We start from the raw sequence: 18,800 nt of genomic DNA, 5'->3' as shown, positions 1-18,800 counted from the left end.
AGGGTGGTACCATTGAGGGGTGAGTGGCACTCACTCCATGACCAAGAGGTGACTGGCTTGGCGTAACCACATACTCCTTTGATTTTGGTCAGCCTCAGGCCCCAGACAACGGTCAATAGATTATAGGCTTGGTATCTCCAAGACAATGAGGTAAAGGGTAGCTTTCTCTTCGTTTTTATCTCAGGAATTTGTTACAGGGCTGGGACACTGAACATGTGCTTTGCAGCCTCCAGAGGCCTGAGCCCTGCAAGCCTGCCTGGCTCTCAGCTGCTGACTGGATTTAGATGGGTCACCTCTCTTCTTGGGCAGGGAAGAGTTAAAGCCCTCTGACCTTTTGTTTCCAAGCACGCTGAGGGCAGCTCTCTAAAGCGAGGCTGCTGCAGTTTCCTTGACCCTGGGTGTGTTGGGATAAAAGATGGCTAGTCTCTCTTGTTGAATCTCAGGGTGAAACAACCATGCTGTCCTCATTATTAAGTTTACTAAAACTCCTAGAAAAGTCCTGGACCAGCCTGAGGGGAGGAAGAGGACCTGTTGGATCTGGCCTGAGAGTGGCACAGCTACGAAAGTAAAGGAGGAGGGTCCTTTTGTGACACCTGGTTTAAAATTCTGAGCTGGGTCGTGGTGGCTGCACGTTCGCCTTTAATCCCAGTACTTGGGAGGCAGAGGCAGGTGGATCGTTGTGAGTTCGAGGCCAGCCTGGTTTACAAAGTGAGTCCAGGACAGCCAAGGCTACACAGAGAAACCCTGTCTCGAAAAACCACAAAATCTGGGTTCTGCTCAATTCTGGTGGCCACTGTTCCTCAGCCAAGTCTTCAAATGTCTGAGATTAGAGTCCAGTTGTGGCACTCAGAGACTGTTTGAGCCCTGCCTGTTTGGGACCATGTAGCAGAAGCCTTTGAAGATCCTTGATTTCTCCTTGTGACACTCAAGGCTGGGTTCAAACCAGGTTTGGAGAGGTGTGTCGGCCGGACGGGCGGCCAGCTCCCTTGATAGGGATCAGATGAATTTCCCTCAGAGAGCTGGAAACAAAGCCCCAAAGCTTTGGCTTTAGAGCCCTGGAGCTAACATTCCATGGTGTTGGCAGCGGGGGCTCTGGGTTTTTGGCTGGTCTCAATCAGCAAAGGACAGAAACTCTGCACAATAGAGTCAGCTGCCCCACAGACCTCCCTGGCAGGTTTATCTGAGGACTGGCTCACGGCTTAGACGTCTTTATCTTTGTTGCTTCTTTGGGCTGTGGTTAGGGGCTGCCACAGAGTGCTGTGCATCGCCATAGGCTTTTTGGAAGCTGAGGGTCGAAGCACTGGTGTCCTGGCTTTCTCTTAGGGGTTTAAGCATCAGCCAGGATGTCTATTCCGCACACCCAAGTATTGAGTTCACACAGCGTGCCCAGCACCATGCTCATTTCCCCCCCTGTAGTGCATCATCTCAGCCCTCGGTAATTGCCACCTAGAGCATGGTGTGTTTACGCGGGTGTGTGCTCTGTCAGTCTCCTCACTCTATTTGTAAATACCGGGAGGGCTGTAACTATTTTATTTAAGGCTGTGTCCTCAGCTCTTGGATGTCTGGCGCTCAGCAGGTTCTCAATAATTGCTTGTTGGCTGGCTGACTGACTGGGACCAGGGGACGGAGGAACCCGATGAGCAGCAAACAGCTAGCTCTGAAGACACAGAGCCCTGATGTATCCGACACCCTAACCTTTAAACAGCCGGACCAGATGAGATGGCTCTGTGCTTAAGAGCAACCACTTTGGGCAGCTCACAACTGTCTGAAACTGCAGATCCAGGGGGAATCTGTTGCCCTCTCCTGGGCTCTGTGGATGCCTGCACAAACCCGGCATACACATACTCAATACACACCCACATATAAAATAAAACTAAACCAGGCCAGGCGGTGGTGGCACACAGATTTAATCCCAGCACTCGGGAGGCAGAGGCAGGTGGATTGTTGTGACTTTGAGGCCAACCTGGTCTACAAAGTGAGTCTAGGACAGCCAAGGCTACACAGAGAAACCCTGTCTCAAAAAAACAAAACAAACAAACAACAACAACCCCCCCAAAAAAACCCTAACTAACCAATCAACCCAAACAAAACAAAACAAAAAACCTAAATCTTTTAAATGCTTTCATTGTGTGTATTCATTGTACTGGATTACACGAGGACATTGTCACATGACTATATAATGCACTTTGAGGATATCTCTCACACTTACGTCCTTCTTTTCTTTTTTCTTATCTCTCTCTCCCTGATAGTCCCTTTCCTCCCTCTAGCCAGTTTTGTATCTATTTTCATGTCGTATACACATACACAATTTTATGGATCTACATAAAGTCTAGGAGCCACAAATGAGAGAAAAAGATGTTATTTGTCCAAGGCTTATTTAGTTCGCTTAATGCCCCTGGTTACATCCAGTCTCCTGTAAACTATGTAACATCCCTCTTAATAGATGGGGACCGTTTCCGAGTGTCTATAAAGCATTGTCTGTATCCATTCCTCTGTTGCTGGTCACCAGCGTTGGTCTCATGGCCTAGCAGCAGCAACGATTGCTGTCTCTGTGACGTGTTGAGTTATAGCCCTCCAGTAAATGCACATAACTGAGTAGAATGCTAAATCTCCTTTTAGTTTTGTTGTTGTTGTATTTTGAGACAGGGTCTCTCTGTGTAGCCTTGGCTGTCTTGGATCCCCTTTGTAGACCAGGCTGTCCTCGAACTCACAGAGATCCGCCTGCCTCTGCCTCCTGAGTGCTGAGATTAAAGGCGTGCATCACCACACCCTGCTCTCCTTTTAGTTTTAAGGCCTCTGCTAATTTATATAGTGGCTAGACTGTCCTTCCCCACCCCCTGCCCTCTGCACATGTGCAGGGTGGGAGTGCTCCCTTTTCTCTGCATCGTCGCCATCTTCACCAGCAGTAGTTGTTTGAGACAGTATCCCTTTATGTGGCCCTGGCTGTCCTGGATTTGCATTTCTCTGACAGCCAAAGAGTTTGAGTGTTTCTCACAGATGTTTACTGTCCGTTTGGACTTCATCCTTTGAGAATCTCCTCAGCCCATCTGTTTGTTGTTGTCTGCATCTTCATTCCTGCAGAAACAGGCGGAGGCAAACTGGGCCTGGGGCAGATCTGCTTCTTTCAAAAGTTTGATTAAAAAAAAAAGTCCCAAACTCTTACCCACATGCTGGAATGCTGCTGTGACAGCAGAGGAAGTGGACTTCACTAAACACAGGCCCAGGTTAACCCCTCAAGGGGGCCTGGCAAGGACAGAGGCCGTGCTTGCTCTACAGGTAAGATTTCCTGAGGAGGAATTTATGGCAAAATTTAAAACAATCTGAGGACCTGAACCCCGTATACCCTTCCTTGCCTTAGAAACAGTGTGCTGGGGGGCTGGAGAGATGGCTCAGCGGTTAAGAGCACCAGCTGCTCTTCCAAAGGCCCTGAGTTCAATTCCCAGCAACCACATGGTGGCTCACAACCATCTATAATGAGATGTGATGCCCTCTTCTGGCCTGCAGGTGTACATGCAGGCAGAACCCTATACACAGTAATAAATAAATGCAGGCAGAATACTCTATACACAGTAATAAATAAATCTTAAAAAAAAAAAAGCAGTGTGCTGACAGGACACTTCTCCAGCACCAGGTGTACATTGCGTCCAGGAGGTTTGGCCTATGGTGCTGCTGCTGCAGCCTTTTTATTTCAAAACTTCACTTATTGTCCTTTATATTTAGCTGGTGTTCTTTCTGGTTCTTTCAAATGTACCATGTTGCCCCCCCCCTTTTTTTCTCCCCAAGTTTGGCTTTGCCTCTTTGGAGTGGGCCTTTGTCTGTTGTCCTTTTGTTTAGTTTCTTTTGTCTAGTTTTTCCTATTGGTTTTCAGTCATGAGGTCATGTTTCCTTGTGCACTTGGTTGTCTCTGGGTGAAGAATTTGCATTTGAAAAAAATAGTTCTGTGTGTGCAGGTGAATGTGTGTGTGGTAGATGTGTGTGTGTGTGTGTGTGTGTGTGTGTGAGAGAGAGAGAGAGAGAGACAGAGAGAGAGAGAGAGAGAGAGAGAGAGAGAGAGAGAGAGAGAGAGAGAATATGAATATCCACCACAGGTATGTTCCTTAGAAGGTGTCTACTTTGTTTGTTTTAAAATTACTTGTGTGTGGCAGTTTGGCTTTGTGTGTGTCTGCACCATGTGTGTGTCTGGATCCCTGGGAAGTGGACTTAGACAGTGTGAGTTGCCGTGTACATGCTGGGAATCAAACCTAGGTCTTCTGGAAAAGCAGCCTCTTAACCGCCAAGCCGTCTTCCCAGCCCCATTTCTTTCTTTTTTTAGCCTGGGTCTCTCTAGGTAGCCTCATTTGGCCTGGAACTTACTATATAGACCAGGCTGGCCTTGAACTCACAGAGCTCTGCCTCTGGCTCCCAAGTGCTGGGATTAAAGGTGTGCATCACGATAGTTAGTCCACCTGTTTTTGGAGACAAGGTCTCCCGCTGGCCCAGAACTCACTGATTAGGCTACACTGGCTGGTTAGTGAGCCCACGGACTGACTCCCTGCCTCTGCCTCTTGTGCACTGTAATGCACCATACCTGGCCTTTTATGTGGGAGCTGGGGATTGCACTCAGGTCCCCAGGTTTTTTTTAATTATTCCTTTTTTTAAAAAATTTATTTATTTTTAGCTGGGCGTGGTGGCGCTCGCCTTTAATCCCAGCACTCAGGAGATAGAGGCAGGCAGAGCACTGTGAGTTCGAGGCCAGCCTGGTCTACAAAGCGAGTCCAGGACAGCCAAGGCTACAGCCTGTCTCAAAAGAAAAAAAATATTTAAAGTATTTATTTATTATGTATACAGTATTCTGCCTGCATGTACACCTGCATGCCAGAAGAGGGCACCAGATCTCATTGTGCATGGTTGTGAGCCACCATGTGGTTGCTGGGAATTGAACTCAGGACCTCTGGAAGAGCAGTCAGTGCTCTTAACCGCTGAACCACCTCTCCAGCCCCAGGTCCCCAGGTTTATAAAATGAGTACTTTACCAAGTGGTTTTCCCAGCTCCCTGGGGGGAAAAGTGTGGAAATAATATGAGGTCTAGGACAATGCTGATTTGTTTTTTTCCCTTTCTGTGTACCTGAGGGCCCTGGAATCTGAGGAAACCTTGATCCAAATTATAGCTCTCAGGTCTTGGGGCTCTCAGTGTCAACAAGTGTGGCAGCCATGTTGTGCTTGCAAGGCCTACTTCTGTTGACCCTGGGAGGTAGTTCTAGGGGGCAGGTGACTGTTTTCTTCCCTACATAAATATTAATTATAGAACATCATTTTAAGTTAGAGCAATATTCATGAAGAAAAATGGTAGAGGAGAGAGAGAGAGAGAGAAAGACAGAGACAGAGACAGAGACAGAGACAGACATGAAGGGAGGAAGGGAGGGAGGAAGGGAAGGAGGGAGGGAGGGAGACGTGTAGACAGATAGACAGACAGATTCTGTGTTTCTAAAAACAAGTGAGTCAATTCTGGTCTCTAGGGGTCATAGATGTATGTGAGAGAGACTGCATTTGTCTGGAGGAGGCCACAGTGCTGGAAGAGACCTACCTCTACTTGAACCCAGAAAAGAAAACTCAGGAGGCCATAGCTCCCTGTTGCCTTGGTTTCCTCAATGCCTCCACCACGTTCCTTTTGTAAGTGGCATAAGTGCCTCATCCTTTCCACACAGTCCCCAGAGTGGCTAACATCACCATCCCATTGCAAGTCCTGATTTTGATCTTTCCATGTTAACAAAAACTAAAAAATTCACTGGCCATTAAGTGGGCAGATAGTATGCAGTGCTTTGAAAGGGCTGTGACGTGCAGGATGTTTGGGCTGTTTGCACTTTCCTCTTGTTATTGAGTACACTCGTAAGTACCATACTTGGCTTTTCTCAGAGTTATTTCATGGGGCTAGATTTGTAGCAATGAAACAAAGGATATGAACATTACCAAGCTTTTGGTTCATGGTGCCCAGTCACTTTCAAGAAAATATACCAACTAATATGCTCACCAGGAGCATACAGAGAGCCAGCCTGCTGGCTTCCTTACTGCCACCAGCATATGATTAAAAGGCAAGCTTTGGGCCAGTGATATGGCTTAGCAAGTAAAGGAGCGTGCTGCTGAGCCTGGCAACTTGAGTTCAAGGCCTGGCACCCACACGGTGGCAGGAAGAAATGAAGTCCCTCAAGACTTCTGACCTACACGTACACGCATGTGTGTGCATACACATATACACATAACACACACTGTGGCATATGCCTATACACACACACTGTAGCACATGTTTACCCATATGCGCACACATGGTAGCATTTGTGTGCCTATATACACAAACACTGTAACACGTGTGCTATACACACACACTGTAACACATGTGCCTATACACGAACACACACTCACTGTAACACATGTGCGCTATACACACACTGTAGCATGTGTGCCTAAACGCAAAACCACACACACTGTATCACATGTGTGTCTATACATACACATACACGTCTGTGTCATATGTGTACCTACACACACATATACATACACACACTGTATTACATGTATGCCTATACATACATATATAGAACTGTATCACATACACACACACACACACACACACACACACACACACACACACACACTCGGTAGTGCATGTGTGCCTACATAGAGAAAGGGGGAGAGAGCGAGAGGGAAAAAGAAAAAATGAGAGCGTACTTTAAACCCAAAGTCACAAAAAAAGGACCTTGTAAAGCCATGAGGTCTCCGCTGCATGTCAGCCTTGAGGGGAGACTATGGTGCTCGTCACACAGAACGGAGCAGGGCAGACTTTGAAAATGGTCTTTAAAAAAATAAAGGAAGGAGGGCTGGAGAGATGGCTCAGCGGGTAAGAGCACTACTGACTGTTGTTCCAGAGGTCCTGAGTTCAATTCCCAGCAACCACACGGTGGCTCACAATTTGATTCCCTTTTCTGGTGTGCGTGAAGACAGCTTATTAACACACATAAAATAAATAATTAAAAAAAAATACAGGAGCCGGGCGGTGGTGGCGCATGCCTTTAATCCCAGCACTTGGGAGGCAGAGGCAGGTGGATCGCTGTAAGTTCGAGGCCAGCCTGGTCTACAAAGTTAGTCCAGGACAGCCAAGGCTACACAGAGAAACCTTGTCTCGAAAAACCAAAATAAATAAAATAAAATAAAATAAAATAAAGGAAGGAAAATAGTTTCTAATTGGGTCTATGGGAGAAAGTGAGTATTTATCAAGACCCTGCATCTTGTGCTAGTTTTGTGGGACTGCTTCCCTTGGCTCCTTGGTTCTGAGGAGGCACTAGCGTTCCCAAGAGGATACGCTGATGTAGCCAGCTGGGTCTAGGATTTTGAATCCGATGAAGATTTGCCTGGCTCCCATGACATTGGCTTTGCTTTGTCCCATGGCTCCATGAGGGAAAAAGAGCTGTTAAGACTGCCTCCCTATACCTACCATCCTAGAGGAGGAAGAGATCCCGGGTCTGGAGGGACCTGGCTCTGTACAGCACGAGACACTTGCCAGCCAGTATGTGGGGTGGAAATGGTATTGCCGGACGTACATTCATGAGGCCTCTAAGCTCTTAGCAAGCAGGGGCAGAGAGCACAGCCCCTCTCAGGCAGCTCGAGAGACAACCCCTTATAGCCCAATGTCACCAGGATGACATGCAGAAGGCCCATCAGTTCAAGGGCGGTGAGACCTAAAGGGAATTCAGAACCAAGGTGGCTCTTAAGGTTTCACGGATCTGCCTGTGGTCATCTCGGTCATCTGCTCCTTTGCATCTTCCTCTCCGCACCCTCCTCCTCCACTCTCCACTGGGGACAAAAGCATGGCTGCTGAGTCACCACAACTGCCTCTTGGCACGGAAGCTTAAGCCAGATCTTGGCCACTCTTCTAAACTGGACTTTCCAGGCATGTGGCCCAGGAATCTGGCTTTAGTAGATGTCTTTGATTCTTACAGTACCAGCTGTACTGTCCCACATTGCCCCCTCCCTTGTCATATCAAAAGTTTCCCTTTGCTCACTGCTCAGCTGTGGGTGAGCCTGCCTCTACATAACAGGGTTTTCTTTGTGGAAGCAGTAGTTCTTTTTTTTTTTTTTTAGGGATAGAATCTGATTGGCTCCTGCTGACATCTCGTGTGTGTGTGTGTGTGTGTGTGTGTGTGTGTGTGTGTGTCTGTGTGGTGGGGTGGGGGTAGGGGTCAGGGTGGGGGAGTGAGTCTGTCAAGGGATGATGGATTCACTGACCTAGCAGACAGGTCTGTCTCTACACCGGTTAGCTGTAGCAGAAGCAGGGTGGCTCCCGTGACAAAATGTCCTGTGTGTTGGGGTAAGGGCTCTGATTGATAGCTTGAATGTCCAATCAGAGACTTTAGGTATATAAACTCCAGACATCAGCCAGGCAGTGGTGGCATACGCCTTTAATGCCAGCATAGGTAGGTGGATAGCCGTGGGTTCAAGGCCAGCCTGGTCTACAAAGCGAGTCCAGGACAGCCAAGGCTACAGAGAAACCCTGTCTAAAAAAAAAACAAAAAACAAAAAACAAAAAACAAACAAACCCCAAACCAAACCAAACAAGCAAAAAAAAGATGCAGACATCAGCTCCACTCCTATGTGGGGGCTGGTACTGCTGCTACCCAACCCCAGCAGCTGCTTGCATGCTGTGTACTCAGACACCAGGGGATGCTGGGTAAGCTACTTTTATCATTGCTGTGACAAAATATCAATAAAAGTGTGCTAGGGGAGAGATGGCTCAGCAGGTAAGAGCACTGGCTGCTCTTCTGGAGGGCCCAGGTTCAATTCCCAGCACCCACATGGCAGGTCACAGCTGTCTGTAACTTCAATGCCAGGGTATCCAATACCTTCACACAGATATGCATGTAGGCAAAACACCTACACCTGCACATGAAATAAAAATAAATAAATCATTAAAAATATTCAATAAGCCAGGCTTGGTGGCACACACCTGTAATTCCAGAACTCAGGAGGCAGGGGTAGGTGGATCTCTGTAAGTTTGAGGCCAGCTTGGTCTACAAAGTGAGTTCAGGACAGCCAAGGCTACGCAGAGACACCCTGTCTTGAAAAACAAAACAAAACAAAAACCAACCAAACAAGCAACCCCCCGCCCCCCCAATCCAATAAAAGCAGCTTAAGGAAGGACTTCTTTTTGGCTCATCTTCAAGGTATATACTCCATTGGCATTGGCAGGGAAGGCATGGCCAAGGGGCCTCAGCAGCTAGGAAGCGCAGAGTGGGGAGGGAGAGAGAAACGTTGAGCTCACTCTTTTTTTATTCTCTTTTGTTATTCAGGCCAGGACTCCTGGCCCATGGGAAAGGGTGAGACCGAGCCCACTGGCTGGCTCTGCTTTTCAGACCGGTGCTGGTTAAAACTTCTTGGGGTCAGTCTTAGGACAAGTGTGAGAGCGCTGCTGTTCCCGGGCTTCCTGCTTCCCTTGGATTGCTTTTCATCCTCTTAGTTAGATCACAGGGTTCAATGAGCTGCCCCGCTGGTCAGCAGCTGCTGCAGAACCACAGAAGTTCTAGAAAGCCAGCTTCCTGAAGCCCAGGCCCCAAACCGAGTCACTGGCTGAGAAAACAGCCAGAGGCATTCTGGGAAAGCGGGAATCTCTGGCTGTTGCTGTAGCATTATGTGCAGGGCTGTGGATGAGCCTCCGGCGGGGTTGAGATTCGCCTTCTATGCCCTTCGTCCAGGGTTAGTTGCCCCCTAAGACACTGAGCATCTCTGCAGTGTCCAACAGCGACCACCCTCCTGTCAGTACTAGCCGCAGGAGTCAGGCTCACCTGTCACAGCGCCATGTCCTTCCTGTCCAGGAATCTGAGTGAGGGACCAACCTCAACTGGTCTTGCTCGCCTGTATAGCTGCAGTGGAGGATTCTGGATTGGTGTTATTTTTGTGTTCGTTGTGTCCCCAGTATGGAATTCTGGGTCATTCTCTGCTCTTGTAGTAAGTACAAGCGTGGAGAAGGTGTAAACCCAGCAGAAGCCACTCACAGCCTGTGGCTTCTGCAATGTATGGCGCTAAGAATGCCAGCGTTGGCTAGAAACTCCAACTTCCGGTTCCTCCTGTATTTTCATGTAATCTGTTCTCACAATGTGGAGGTGCAGCTCTACTGAGGAGGCAGGAAGGTACTCGCCGCCCCCACCCCCCAGTCACCCATAGAAATGGGCACAGTTCTAGACCACCAGAAGTCATTGGAATGAATCTTCTAGAAGGCTTTTTAAAAAGAGAGTGTAAGCGGGTGTGTGTGTGTGTGTGTGTAACTCAGTGGTAGAGCACTCAGCACCCTAAGGCAGTTGGTTTGGTCCTCAGCATCCCAAGATGGATGCATGTGGCTAGCGTGCCATTTCTCCCTCCTATACAATGCGGATAGAATGTGATGGTTAGAGTTTAAATGTGAAGTTTAACCCCCCTCCCTGCCCCCAGGTCATGAGTCTAAACACTGGGTCCCCAGCTGGCAGTGTGGTTGTAGAGTTCTTGTGACTTAACCAGCAGAAGTAGGTTGCTGGTAAGTGGATCTTGAAGGTGACATTCCCCCCCTTATTCTGGCCCAAGATCTCTGCTTCTTGACCCTCAAAGATGTGAGGAGGCAACTGCAGGCTTCACCGCCACAGACCGAGCCTCTCCCGAATGCCTTCCTCCAGCCTCAATGGACTACTACCTTCACCCATGGGCTAAGGTCAACCCTTTCTCCCTTAGGTTGCTTCTGTCAGCTACTCAGTCTCAGCGACAAGGAAATGACCAAATGCAGTGGTTATCTTGCGACTTTGGCCATGCAAGTGTCTTAAGGATGCAGTGTAGGGAGCATTGACCTTGGGGAGTAGGTTCTAGCTGAGCCCACGCGCATCACCAGACAGCTTGCACGTGTGCACTGAAGCCCTTGTATATGTGACGTTTGCTCTTTGTAGCCAAGTAGACAGACCCTTATGTTATGGGGAAAGGGGTGCTGGGGTTCCAGGAAAAGAATAGATTGAGCCACGTGTGGTGGTGCACACCTTTAATCCCAGCACTTGGGAGGCAGAGGCAGGTGGATGGATGTGAGTTCGAGGCTGGCCCGGTCTACAAAGTGAGTCCAGGATAGCTAAGACTACACAGAGAAACCCTGTCTCGAACCCCCACCCCCCAAAAAAGAAAGAAAAAGAAAGGCAGATTGGACCAGGACCTCCCAGACTTGGAGCTCTTTATGTTGATGTGGCCTTACTTTGCCTGGTACAAATCCCTTTGGGGCTAGATAGTGAACTCATTTCATCTTCCAAGGCCTATAGGCTCCCCCCCAAATCTCTTCCTGTGCTTCCCAACTCCTGAAAGCCCCTATCTCATGTCACTTTCTGGTTAGTTACGCATCTCTCCTCAATCTAGCCCACGAGCTTGGGTAGAGTAGGGCTGATGCCCTCATCCCTGTCGTCCAGAGGGGCCAGACTTTTGCTGAGCTGCTTCTGGGAAAAGGATGACACTACAGGGTACGTGAGACCCCAGGTGCAGAGTTAGATGCCTATAGGCCGGGCGAGCCAGTGTGCACATGGGTCCAGGGTACAGCACCGGGGCCTGCAAGTGCAAGCTAGAAAGGGGGGGTGTTGGTGGCCCCGTTTCCTGATGACACTACAGGCAAAACTTAGGGGAAGGTCTTTCGGCAGACAGAGCCCCCGGAGAAAGCTTTGAGGTATTTTCGTTGTGGCTCTGGCGTTTACCTGCAGGGGAGTGGCTTCCACTGGCCAGAAGCCCCACACTCGGCTTTGCTTTAGAGTATTTAAAACAACGTAACAAAATGTTTGCTTTCCCATCTCCCCCTGGTGACAGAAATGTGTTAAACTTTGGCTTCTGATCTTGACCTTTGGAACTTGAGGCGCCTGTGCTCAGGAGGTCTGGGCTCCTCCCCTGGTTCTGTTAATCCCTGGTTGGCTGTTGGGGTTCTTCTCTGCCTTGCTGTTCTGGGATGGAGGCAGGGCAGTGATGTCCCAGCGGTAACATTCTAACCACGGAGCTGCCAGAATGTGGATCCTGAAGGCAGCGTGAGGTGGCCATCTTACATGGGAACCCATGACAGCCCTACCTCTCAATGGAGAAGATGGTGTTGGCAGCTGGCAGCTACTGGGCCAAAGTAGTGTGCTAAGAGCCTCCGTCACCTCCCTGAATGGCCACAGAGTCCCTGGAAGGGGCTGTGGATTACTTTGCTATTGCTGTGACAATACACTATGAGCAAGGCGACTTAGAAAGAAAGAGTTTGATTGAACTTCTGGCTCCAGAGGTTTAGAGTCCATAATGGCTCAGTAAAGTCACAGCAGCGGAAGCAGATGGGTGCTTGTTGAGTTCAGGGAGGAAGCCGAAAAAATTCACTTCAGAGACAGAAGCTTAAAATGCAAGCTTTCTTTTTTGCAAGTGCAGGGAGGTGGGCAGTTCGGGATCTGAACTGCATCCCCGAAGGGAGGCTTTACGACATTTTCTTTTGTTGTTGTTTTTTGTTTTTTGTTTTTTTGAGACAGGGTTTCTTTGTGTACCCTTGGCTGTCCTGGACTCACTATGTAGACTAGGCTGGCCTCGAACTCACAAAGATCCACTTGCCTCTTGCCTCCCGAGTGCTGGGATTAAAGGCGTGCGCCACCACCGCCTGGTCTGTACAACATTTCTTAAAGGATGGGAACATAGGCTGGGTGGGTGGTTGTCTTGGCCAATCATATTTTGACACAAGGGGCTGAGCGAGGAAGACTGGGCCTTTCCAGGTCACGTAGTTTCTTTGCTGTCATGTCCCCCCTCTTGGACTTGGGCCTGGAATTTAGAATGATGGGAGAACAAAGGAGCCGGCAAGCTGCATGTAGTCAGTAAGAGCAAGAGACCGGAAGTTAGAGTGAAAAAGGGCACAAAGGAGCGCGCAAGCTTTAAGTGAAGACAGGCGACACGTTTACGGCCCATGTGCCTTAGCTTAGCTCTCAGACGACGGCCACCTCCCTCTTTCCGTCTTTTACTGGTCAACAGATAAACACGAAACACCTGAAGATGCAGGGTAGGCGTTGGTTCCGGGGCCTAGGAACATGAACTCAGCTCTGGCCCTGCCCGGCAAGGTAGACCTTGCTCCTGAGATGGCTGGACCCAGGAAACTGTCTCTTACCACACTTATATCTCAAACAAAGCACGAGGCAGAAAGCACACTGGGAACGCTCTGAGTCTCTGGGAACCTCAGAGCCTGCCTTCAGCAGCGCACCTCCTCCAACAAGACCACAGCTCCTCATCCTTCCCAAACGGTCCCACTACCTGGGGACCAAGTATTTGAGCAGATTGGCCTATGGGAGCTATTCTCCTTCGAACTGTCACAGGCTGCTGTTGTCCCGTTATGCAGGGGGTGGGGGAGGGGGGATGATGGAAGCAGAACCTGGCTTATCAGGGTCCAGGTACTCTACACACATTTAAAGAAACCTATAATATTATAAATTTTATATTTATATAATGTAAATACCTATAATATTATAAATTATTATATTTATAATATAAAATATTAATATTGTAAATTATAAAATAATAGTATAATATAAAAACCTATAATATTATAAATATTATAAACCACATTATTATTGTTATTATTATTATTATTATTATTGTTATTATTATTATTTCTGTTGTTGGGTAGCTTTGACAGGAAGAATAAAGATCTGGCATCTTTAAGAAACAAGGTGGGTTGGGTGGTGGTAGCGCACGCCTTTAATCCCAGCACTCGGGAGGCAGAGGCAGTCGGATTGCTGTGAGTTCAAGGCCAGCCTGGTCTACAAAGCGAGTCCAGGACAGCCAAGGCTACACAGAAAAGCCCTGTCTCGAAAAAAGAAACAAAACAAACAAAAGAAAAAGAAACAAGGTAGGTAAATAGTTCAGATGAAAGATGCATTCCCTCAGTGAGCGAGCTGGGATACAGGATAGGAGGAATGTTACTGGGTCTTCAGAATTGGAGCCCATGTGCTCAGGTCCTCAGTGAGATCGCCATGCCCATGAACTCTGGCACAGGTTTGAGTGTGCAGCCTGGGTTGGGTGGCCAGGCTCTGCTAGGAAACCCTTGAAGTCTGACATCCACCTTAGGGCCCATGTGAGGCCTGTGCTGTGGAAGAGCTACAATTACACCCATTATACCTGTGTTCAGTGATTCACCGGAGCCAGCGCTTACGTAGGAGCTATGTTCCTTTTAATTTTTCTAATTTACATTTTCCGGTGACTCACTGGAATTGAAAGTACAGTCTCATTGACTGGAGATGAGAAAGTAAGGAGGAGGAAAAAAAAAACAACAAAAAACAAATGTCATCAGGTACAGTGGAGACAAAATTATCTGAACCATGTCCAGAAGATTTGGGGTTCATGTTCAGCGGGTTCAAACCTGCCACCTACTTCCTGAGTCTTTTGCCTCACCACTTCCTGGAAGTAGGAGGCAGCCCACCATAAAGCCATAAAGGTAGGGGCAGGTACAGTCTCCTGAATCAGAAAGATCTTGGTTCAAGTCCCTGCTCAGACCCTTCTGTTTGTTGTGTGACTCTGAGCAACTCTAGTGAGGTCCCTGAAATACAGATCCTCGCATGTAGCAGTGCCAGCTCACAGAATGCAGGCGGCCTGCCTCACACAGGTTGTAAAAACTGGGCCCAGAGTGAGGAAAAGCCAGTAGATATTTATTAACACACTGTCCTGAATACTTTGTATGTAGTATCTCGGGCCTAAGACAGACTTTGTAAGTGGTCTTAACCTGATGTTGCAAGTGAGGAAACTAAGCTGATGATGGAAATGACTTGGGAGTGTAGTGCAGCCAGTGAGTGGCAGAGCTCGGGCAGGAGCACGCAAGTCTCACTGACCTTAACGTTCACTATAGAAAGGATTTTGTAGGCCGGGCGGTGGTGGCGCACGCCTTTAATCCCAGCACTCGGGAGGCAGAGGCAGGTGAATCTCTGTGAGGTCGAGGCCAGCCTGGTCTACAAAGCGAGTACAGGACAGCCAAGGCTACACAGAGAAACCCTGTCTCGGAAAAACAAAAACAAAACAAAAAACAAGCAAAGGATTTTGTTGCTGCTTGTACTCACTCCCGTTTGTCCTTCCTATCCCTGTGAAGCTGCTCAGACCCCCCAATTCTCTACTACTGGCAGGTACCCCTACTAGTGCCCAGACTCTCCCATCAGGATTTTCTGGTCATCGCTGGTCTCTCCACCCAGCTGACCAAATAGTCACTCAGTACTGGCCGGCCCATCCCAGTGGCTGCTGAGACTCAGGCCCACACCTGCAGCGTTGGTGGCTCGGGATCCCCACCTCTCCTTTAACAGACTATGGGCCGCATTGGAAGGAAGTTGGCTGGGAAAGCCCTTCAGGTCAGTGGGTCAGGCAACAGCCTGTCCGGGCTCTGGCCTCTTACTTACCCTGTCCCGGTCAGTGTTGCCGCCAGCCCTTGGGACTGCCACCCTCTCCTTCCTCCTGTCAAAACAGGCTGCCTGCTGGGAGGGAGGTGTGTCCTGGATGGCTTACCCAGAGGGCTCTGCCACTTCCTCTTGACCTTAAGTTGGAACAATTTTGGGGTAGAGGGTCCCTTTTTTTCTCAGAGGAAATCTGAATGTCTCTGTGGCCCTGGGCCACACACTAGAAGAGGGGTAAGGAGAGACCCTCCTGCAGTTTCCCCAGAAGTAGATTGTCCCCAGAGCCGCCCATTTCCTGCCCCCCCACCTTCCCCACCCCCTGCAGCCACAGGGCTCTGGAGAGGAGGGGAAGGGCTGCTGTGATTGGGTCCCAGGAATGAGATGCTGCTGCTCATGATTCTGAAGGGTAGCTTGTCACACAGCTGAGAAATGCCGCGCGAAGACCCAGGGTGGCCAGGACATGCAGTTGTATCCTCCAAGCTTTGCTGCACTGGACACTGCTGTAGGTGCTGGGGACCCAGGGACAATATCTCACCTCCCAGGAGTTCACAGTCGTCGCTGTGGGAACAGGTATTTTGATCCCAAGATGGGTGGCCTGTTGAGGGGTGTCACCTAATGGGAGTCTAAATATCTAAATAGGAAACGGTTTTTGTTATTCCACATTGCTTTTTGTTATGCTTGGTGGAATCCTTCTTTTCCGGCCCCGCGACATGTTTGAGGCCAAGTCTATAGCTTCCTGGTCTTTTTTCAGAGTTGGTGTTGATGCTGGCTGGAAAGGCTGGCATCCTGTTCGGAGTTCTCAGCCCCTTTTGTTTTCAGTGCTGTGTTGGCTCAGCTCTGGGGACTGTATTAGTTACTCTTTTCACCTTTGTGACAACATTTCCTGACAAGTGGCTCACGGAAGGAAAGTTTTATTGTGGCTCCTGACAGTCACAGTGTTTGGGCAGGAGTGTGAGGCACTTTGCATCCATAGCCTGGAAGAGAGGTGGGGGAGGGGGGATGTGTGCCTTCCTCCTGTGCAATTCAGCAGGACCCTAGCCTGTGGAATGGCATCTTTTTACCTCAATTAACTCAATCTAGAAACTTCCTATAGACACGCCCTGAGGTGATTCAAATCCTATGGAGCTAGCAGTCAGGGCTGGTGAGTTGCTCATATGACCTGTTACCACGAATGTACATGGATCTGCTCCCACACAGATGACAACATCCAGGGCCCAGGAAGGGCTTCTGGGCCGTTTTTCTCTTGCATAGACACAGTAGGGCTGAGATTCCCTTGTGAAACCTTGTTTGATCTCCCCGATGATATTCTTTCATTTGGAACTTTCCTAGGAGCCCTGAGTACCTTTTTTGGAGTCATTGTAAATTTGTAGGCGAGGAATTTTGTTATGAGATATAGTGCAGCATTCGGTGGGGGAGGGGTGGCGGGGAGAGGGGTGCCTTTGGGGGCCCACCCATGCCAAGGTGTGCCCCTGGGAAATCACTCCATGCCACAACAGGTCTGGTGTGAAAGAAGCTTGTTGGGGGAAGGGAGAGGAGTTGAGGACTGGGAAGGGATGGAGGCAGCGAGAGAGCCACGAGGGCAGAGAGAGGGGACACATCTGGGATGGCTGGCGGTTGCTGGTGGCATAAGCAGCTGCTAGGTCCCCGAGGACAGGCCAGCGGAATCGCCTGTACGCTAGCAGATTTTATGGGCCCGGCGCCATCGGGGTATGGCAGGACGGTGGCGGTGAGTGAGCGAGATGATGTTGAATTTTGTCCTTTTGTGTGCGCTGGCTAACGTAACGGGGTGTTTGCTGATTCTAGAAGAGTCAGAAGTCCTGGGAAGAGTCCTGAGGAGGTGGGTGCCATGGACTGAGTTATGTTTCATGATTTGCACGTTGAGCCCCTAACTCGCACGTGGCTGGCTGTGGTCGGAGGTAGAGCTTTTAAGAGGGGGAAGGGGTACCCCAGAGAGAGACAGAGACAGAGAAAGATAGAGGAAGAGAGGCTGGAGAGAGGAAGAGTAAGAGGGAGTAGAGAGGGCAGAGAGAGAGAGCTTTGAGGAGGGTTTGTCCTTTTATATAGCCCCGGGCAGGGCCACGCCCCCATGGCTGGTAGGCAATGACGTCACTGGTAGGCAGCCTGGAGTACAATCCTTAGAGTGAGACTCACTACACACCAACCTCACAGCACCTTTCACTACAAGCCCAACCTTCAACTTCCCAGCCCCCAAAGCAGTAAGAACCAGTTTCAGTTCCGGCCGTCCACAGGGAGGTGAGGTGGCTCAGTCTGAGCCAGGGACCCCGGGTCTATGTGTTGGGCTTGCCCAGATGTGGCCACACTCACTACCGGTCGGTCAGCTGCTTCCTCTTCCTCTTCTAGGACAGCCCGTCGCTGGCAACACTCTCCCTCCCGCGCTCACAGTTCATGCCGACCCCTCCAAGGTTATGCTCACCGGACTGTGTCCTTTCCGATGACACTCGGATTGCTGGTCTATTTATTTATAACAATGACTCACACCGTGTAAAATTCTGCAAGGAGAATTTGGCTTAGGAGCCAGCGCCCCTGGAATCTAAAACAGCGTGCGCTTCTAATGGACGGCGCTGTCATTTCCCCATGACGTCTCATCCCTGGCATCCTCTTGACCTTGTTGCCAAATGACTTGATTAACTCCCCCACCCCCACCCCACCCGTGCCACTCCAGTGTCACCATCCCTTTTGTTTAACAGGAATCTTGCTGACCCCATGACCTGCCCAGCCAAACTCCTTTAGCCAGAGACTTTATTCTACACTGTGGGGGAAGGGTGCTGTGTGGCATCTGCCAGTGTTTGCCTGGTGGCTTGAGGGAGGGTGGGTAGGAGCAGAGAAATATGGAGTGCCTTCTCAGTCCTCCTCTCTGAACACCCAGCTCTGACCAGTGCAGTATCCATGGTGCAGTATCCACGGTGATTTTTTTAAAATTATTTTATTTTTTACGTATACATTTATATTATTACACATGTAGACAATGGATTACCTATGGCAAGAAGAACCGTGACACAATCAGGAATTATGTAAATGTTACATTCGTAGTGTTTTGACTGTTTGTATTTGACAGCCTTGAAGAAGACATCTTTCCTATCTTGGTGCATCTAAATTTCTGAATGCAAATCAATCTCCATCACATATTGTCATTATCAACTTAGAACACCTACCTAGACCTAAAAACATCTTAACCCCTAAACCACTAAGCTTCATTGTAAAACTAAGCTACCTGGACTTCAACTCCCTTGGAGACTTAAGAAAGAATAAATGTGATTATCTGAGTATGCCAGAAGTGGTGATTTTTTTTTTCTTTCTCAAGACAGGGTTTCTCTTGTGTTAGCCTTGGCTGTCCTGGGCTCCCTTTGTAGACCAGGCTGGCCTTGAACTCTCAGCGATCCGCCTGCCT

At 49.0% G+C, this 18,800-nt stretch overlaps 1 long non-coding RNA gene across 1 annotated transcript in view; it reads left to right on the top strand.

Annotated features, from left to right (window-relative positions):
- The window catches only part of LOC311579694, a 39,409-nt gene extending 21,245 nt beyond the window's left edge, over positions 1–18,164 (top strand). The window contains exon 3 of the long non-coding RNA XR_014773228.1: positions 17,753–18,164. This is a non-coding gene — a long non-coding RNA (uncharacterized lncRNA). The remainder of the gene's footprint in view (positions 1–17,752) is intronic.
- Positions 18,165–18,800: the final 636 nt, after the last annotated feature.

This window comes from Acomys minous (genome assembly GCF_964271855.1).
Source record: "Acomys minous genome assembly, chromosome: 12".
Taxonomy (NCBI): Eukaryota; Metazoa; Chordata; class Mammalia; order Rodentia; family Muridae; genus Acomys; species Acomys minous.
This window is presented reverse-complemented; position numbering and strand designations above follow the sequence as displayed.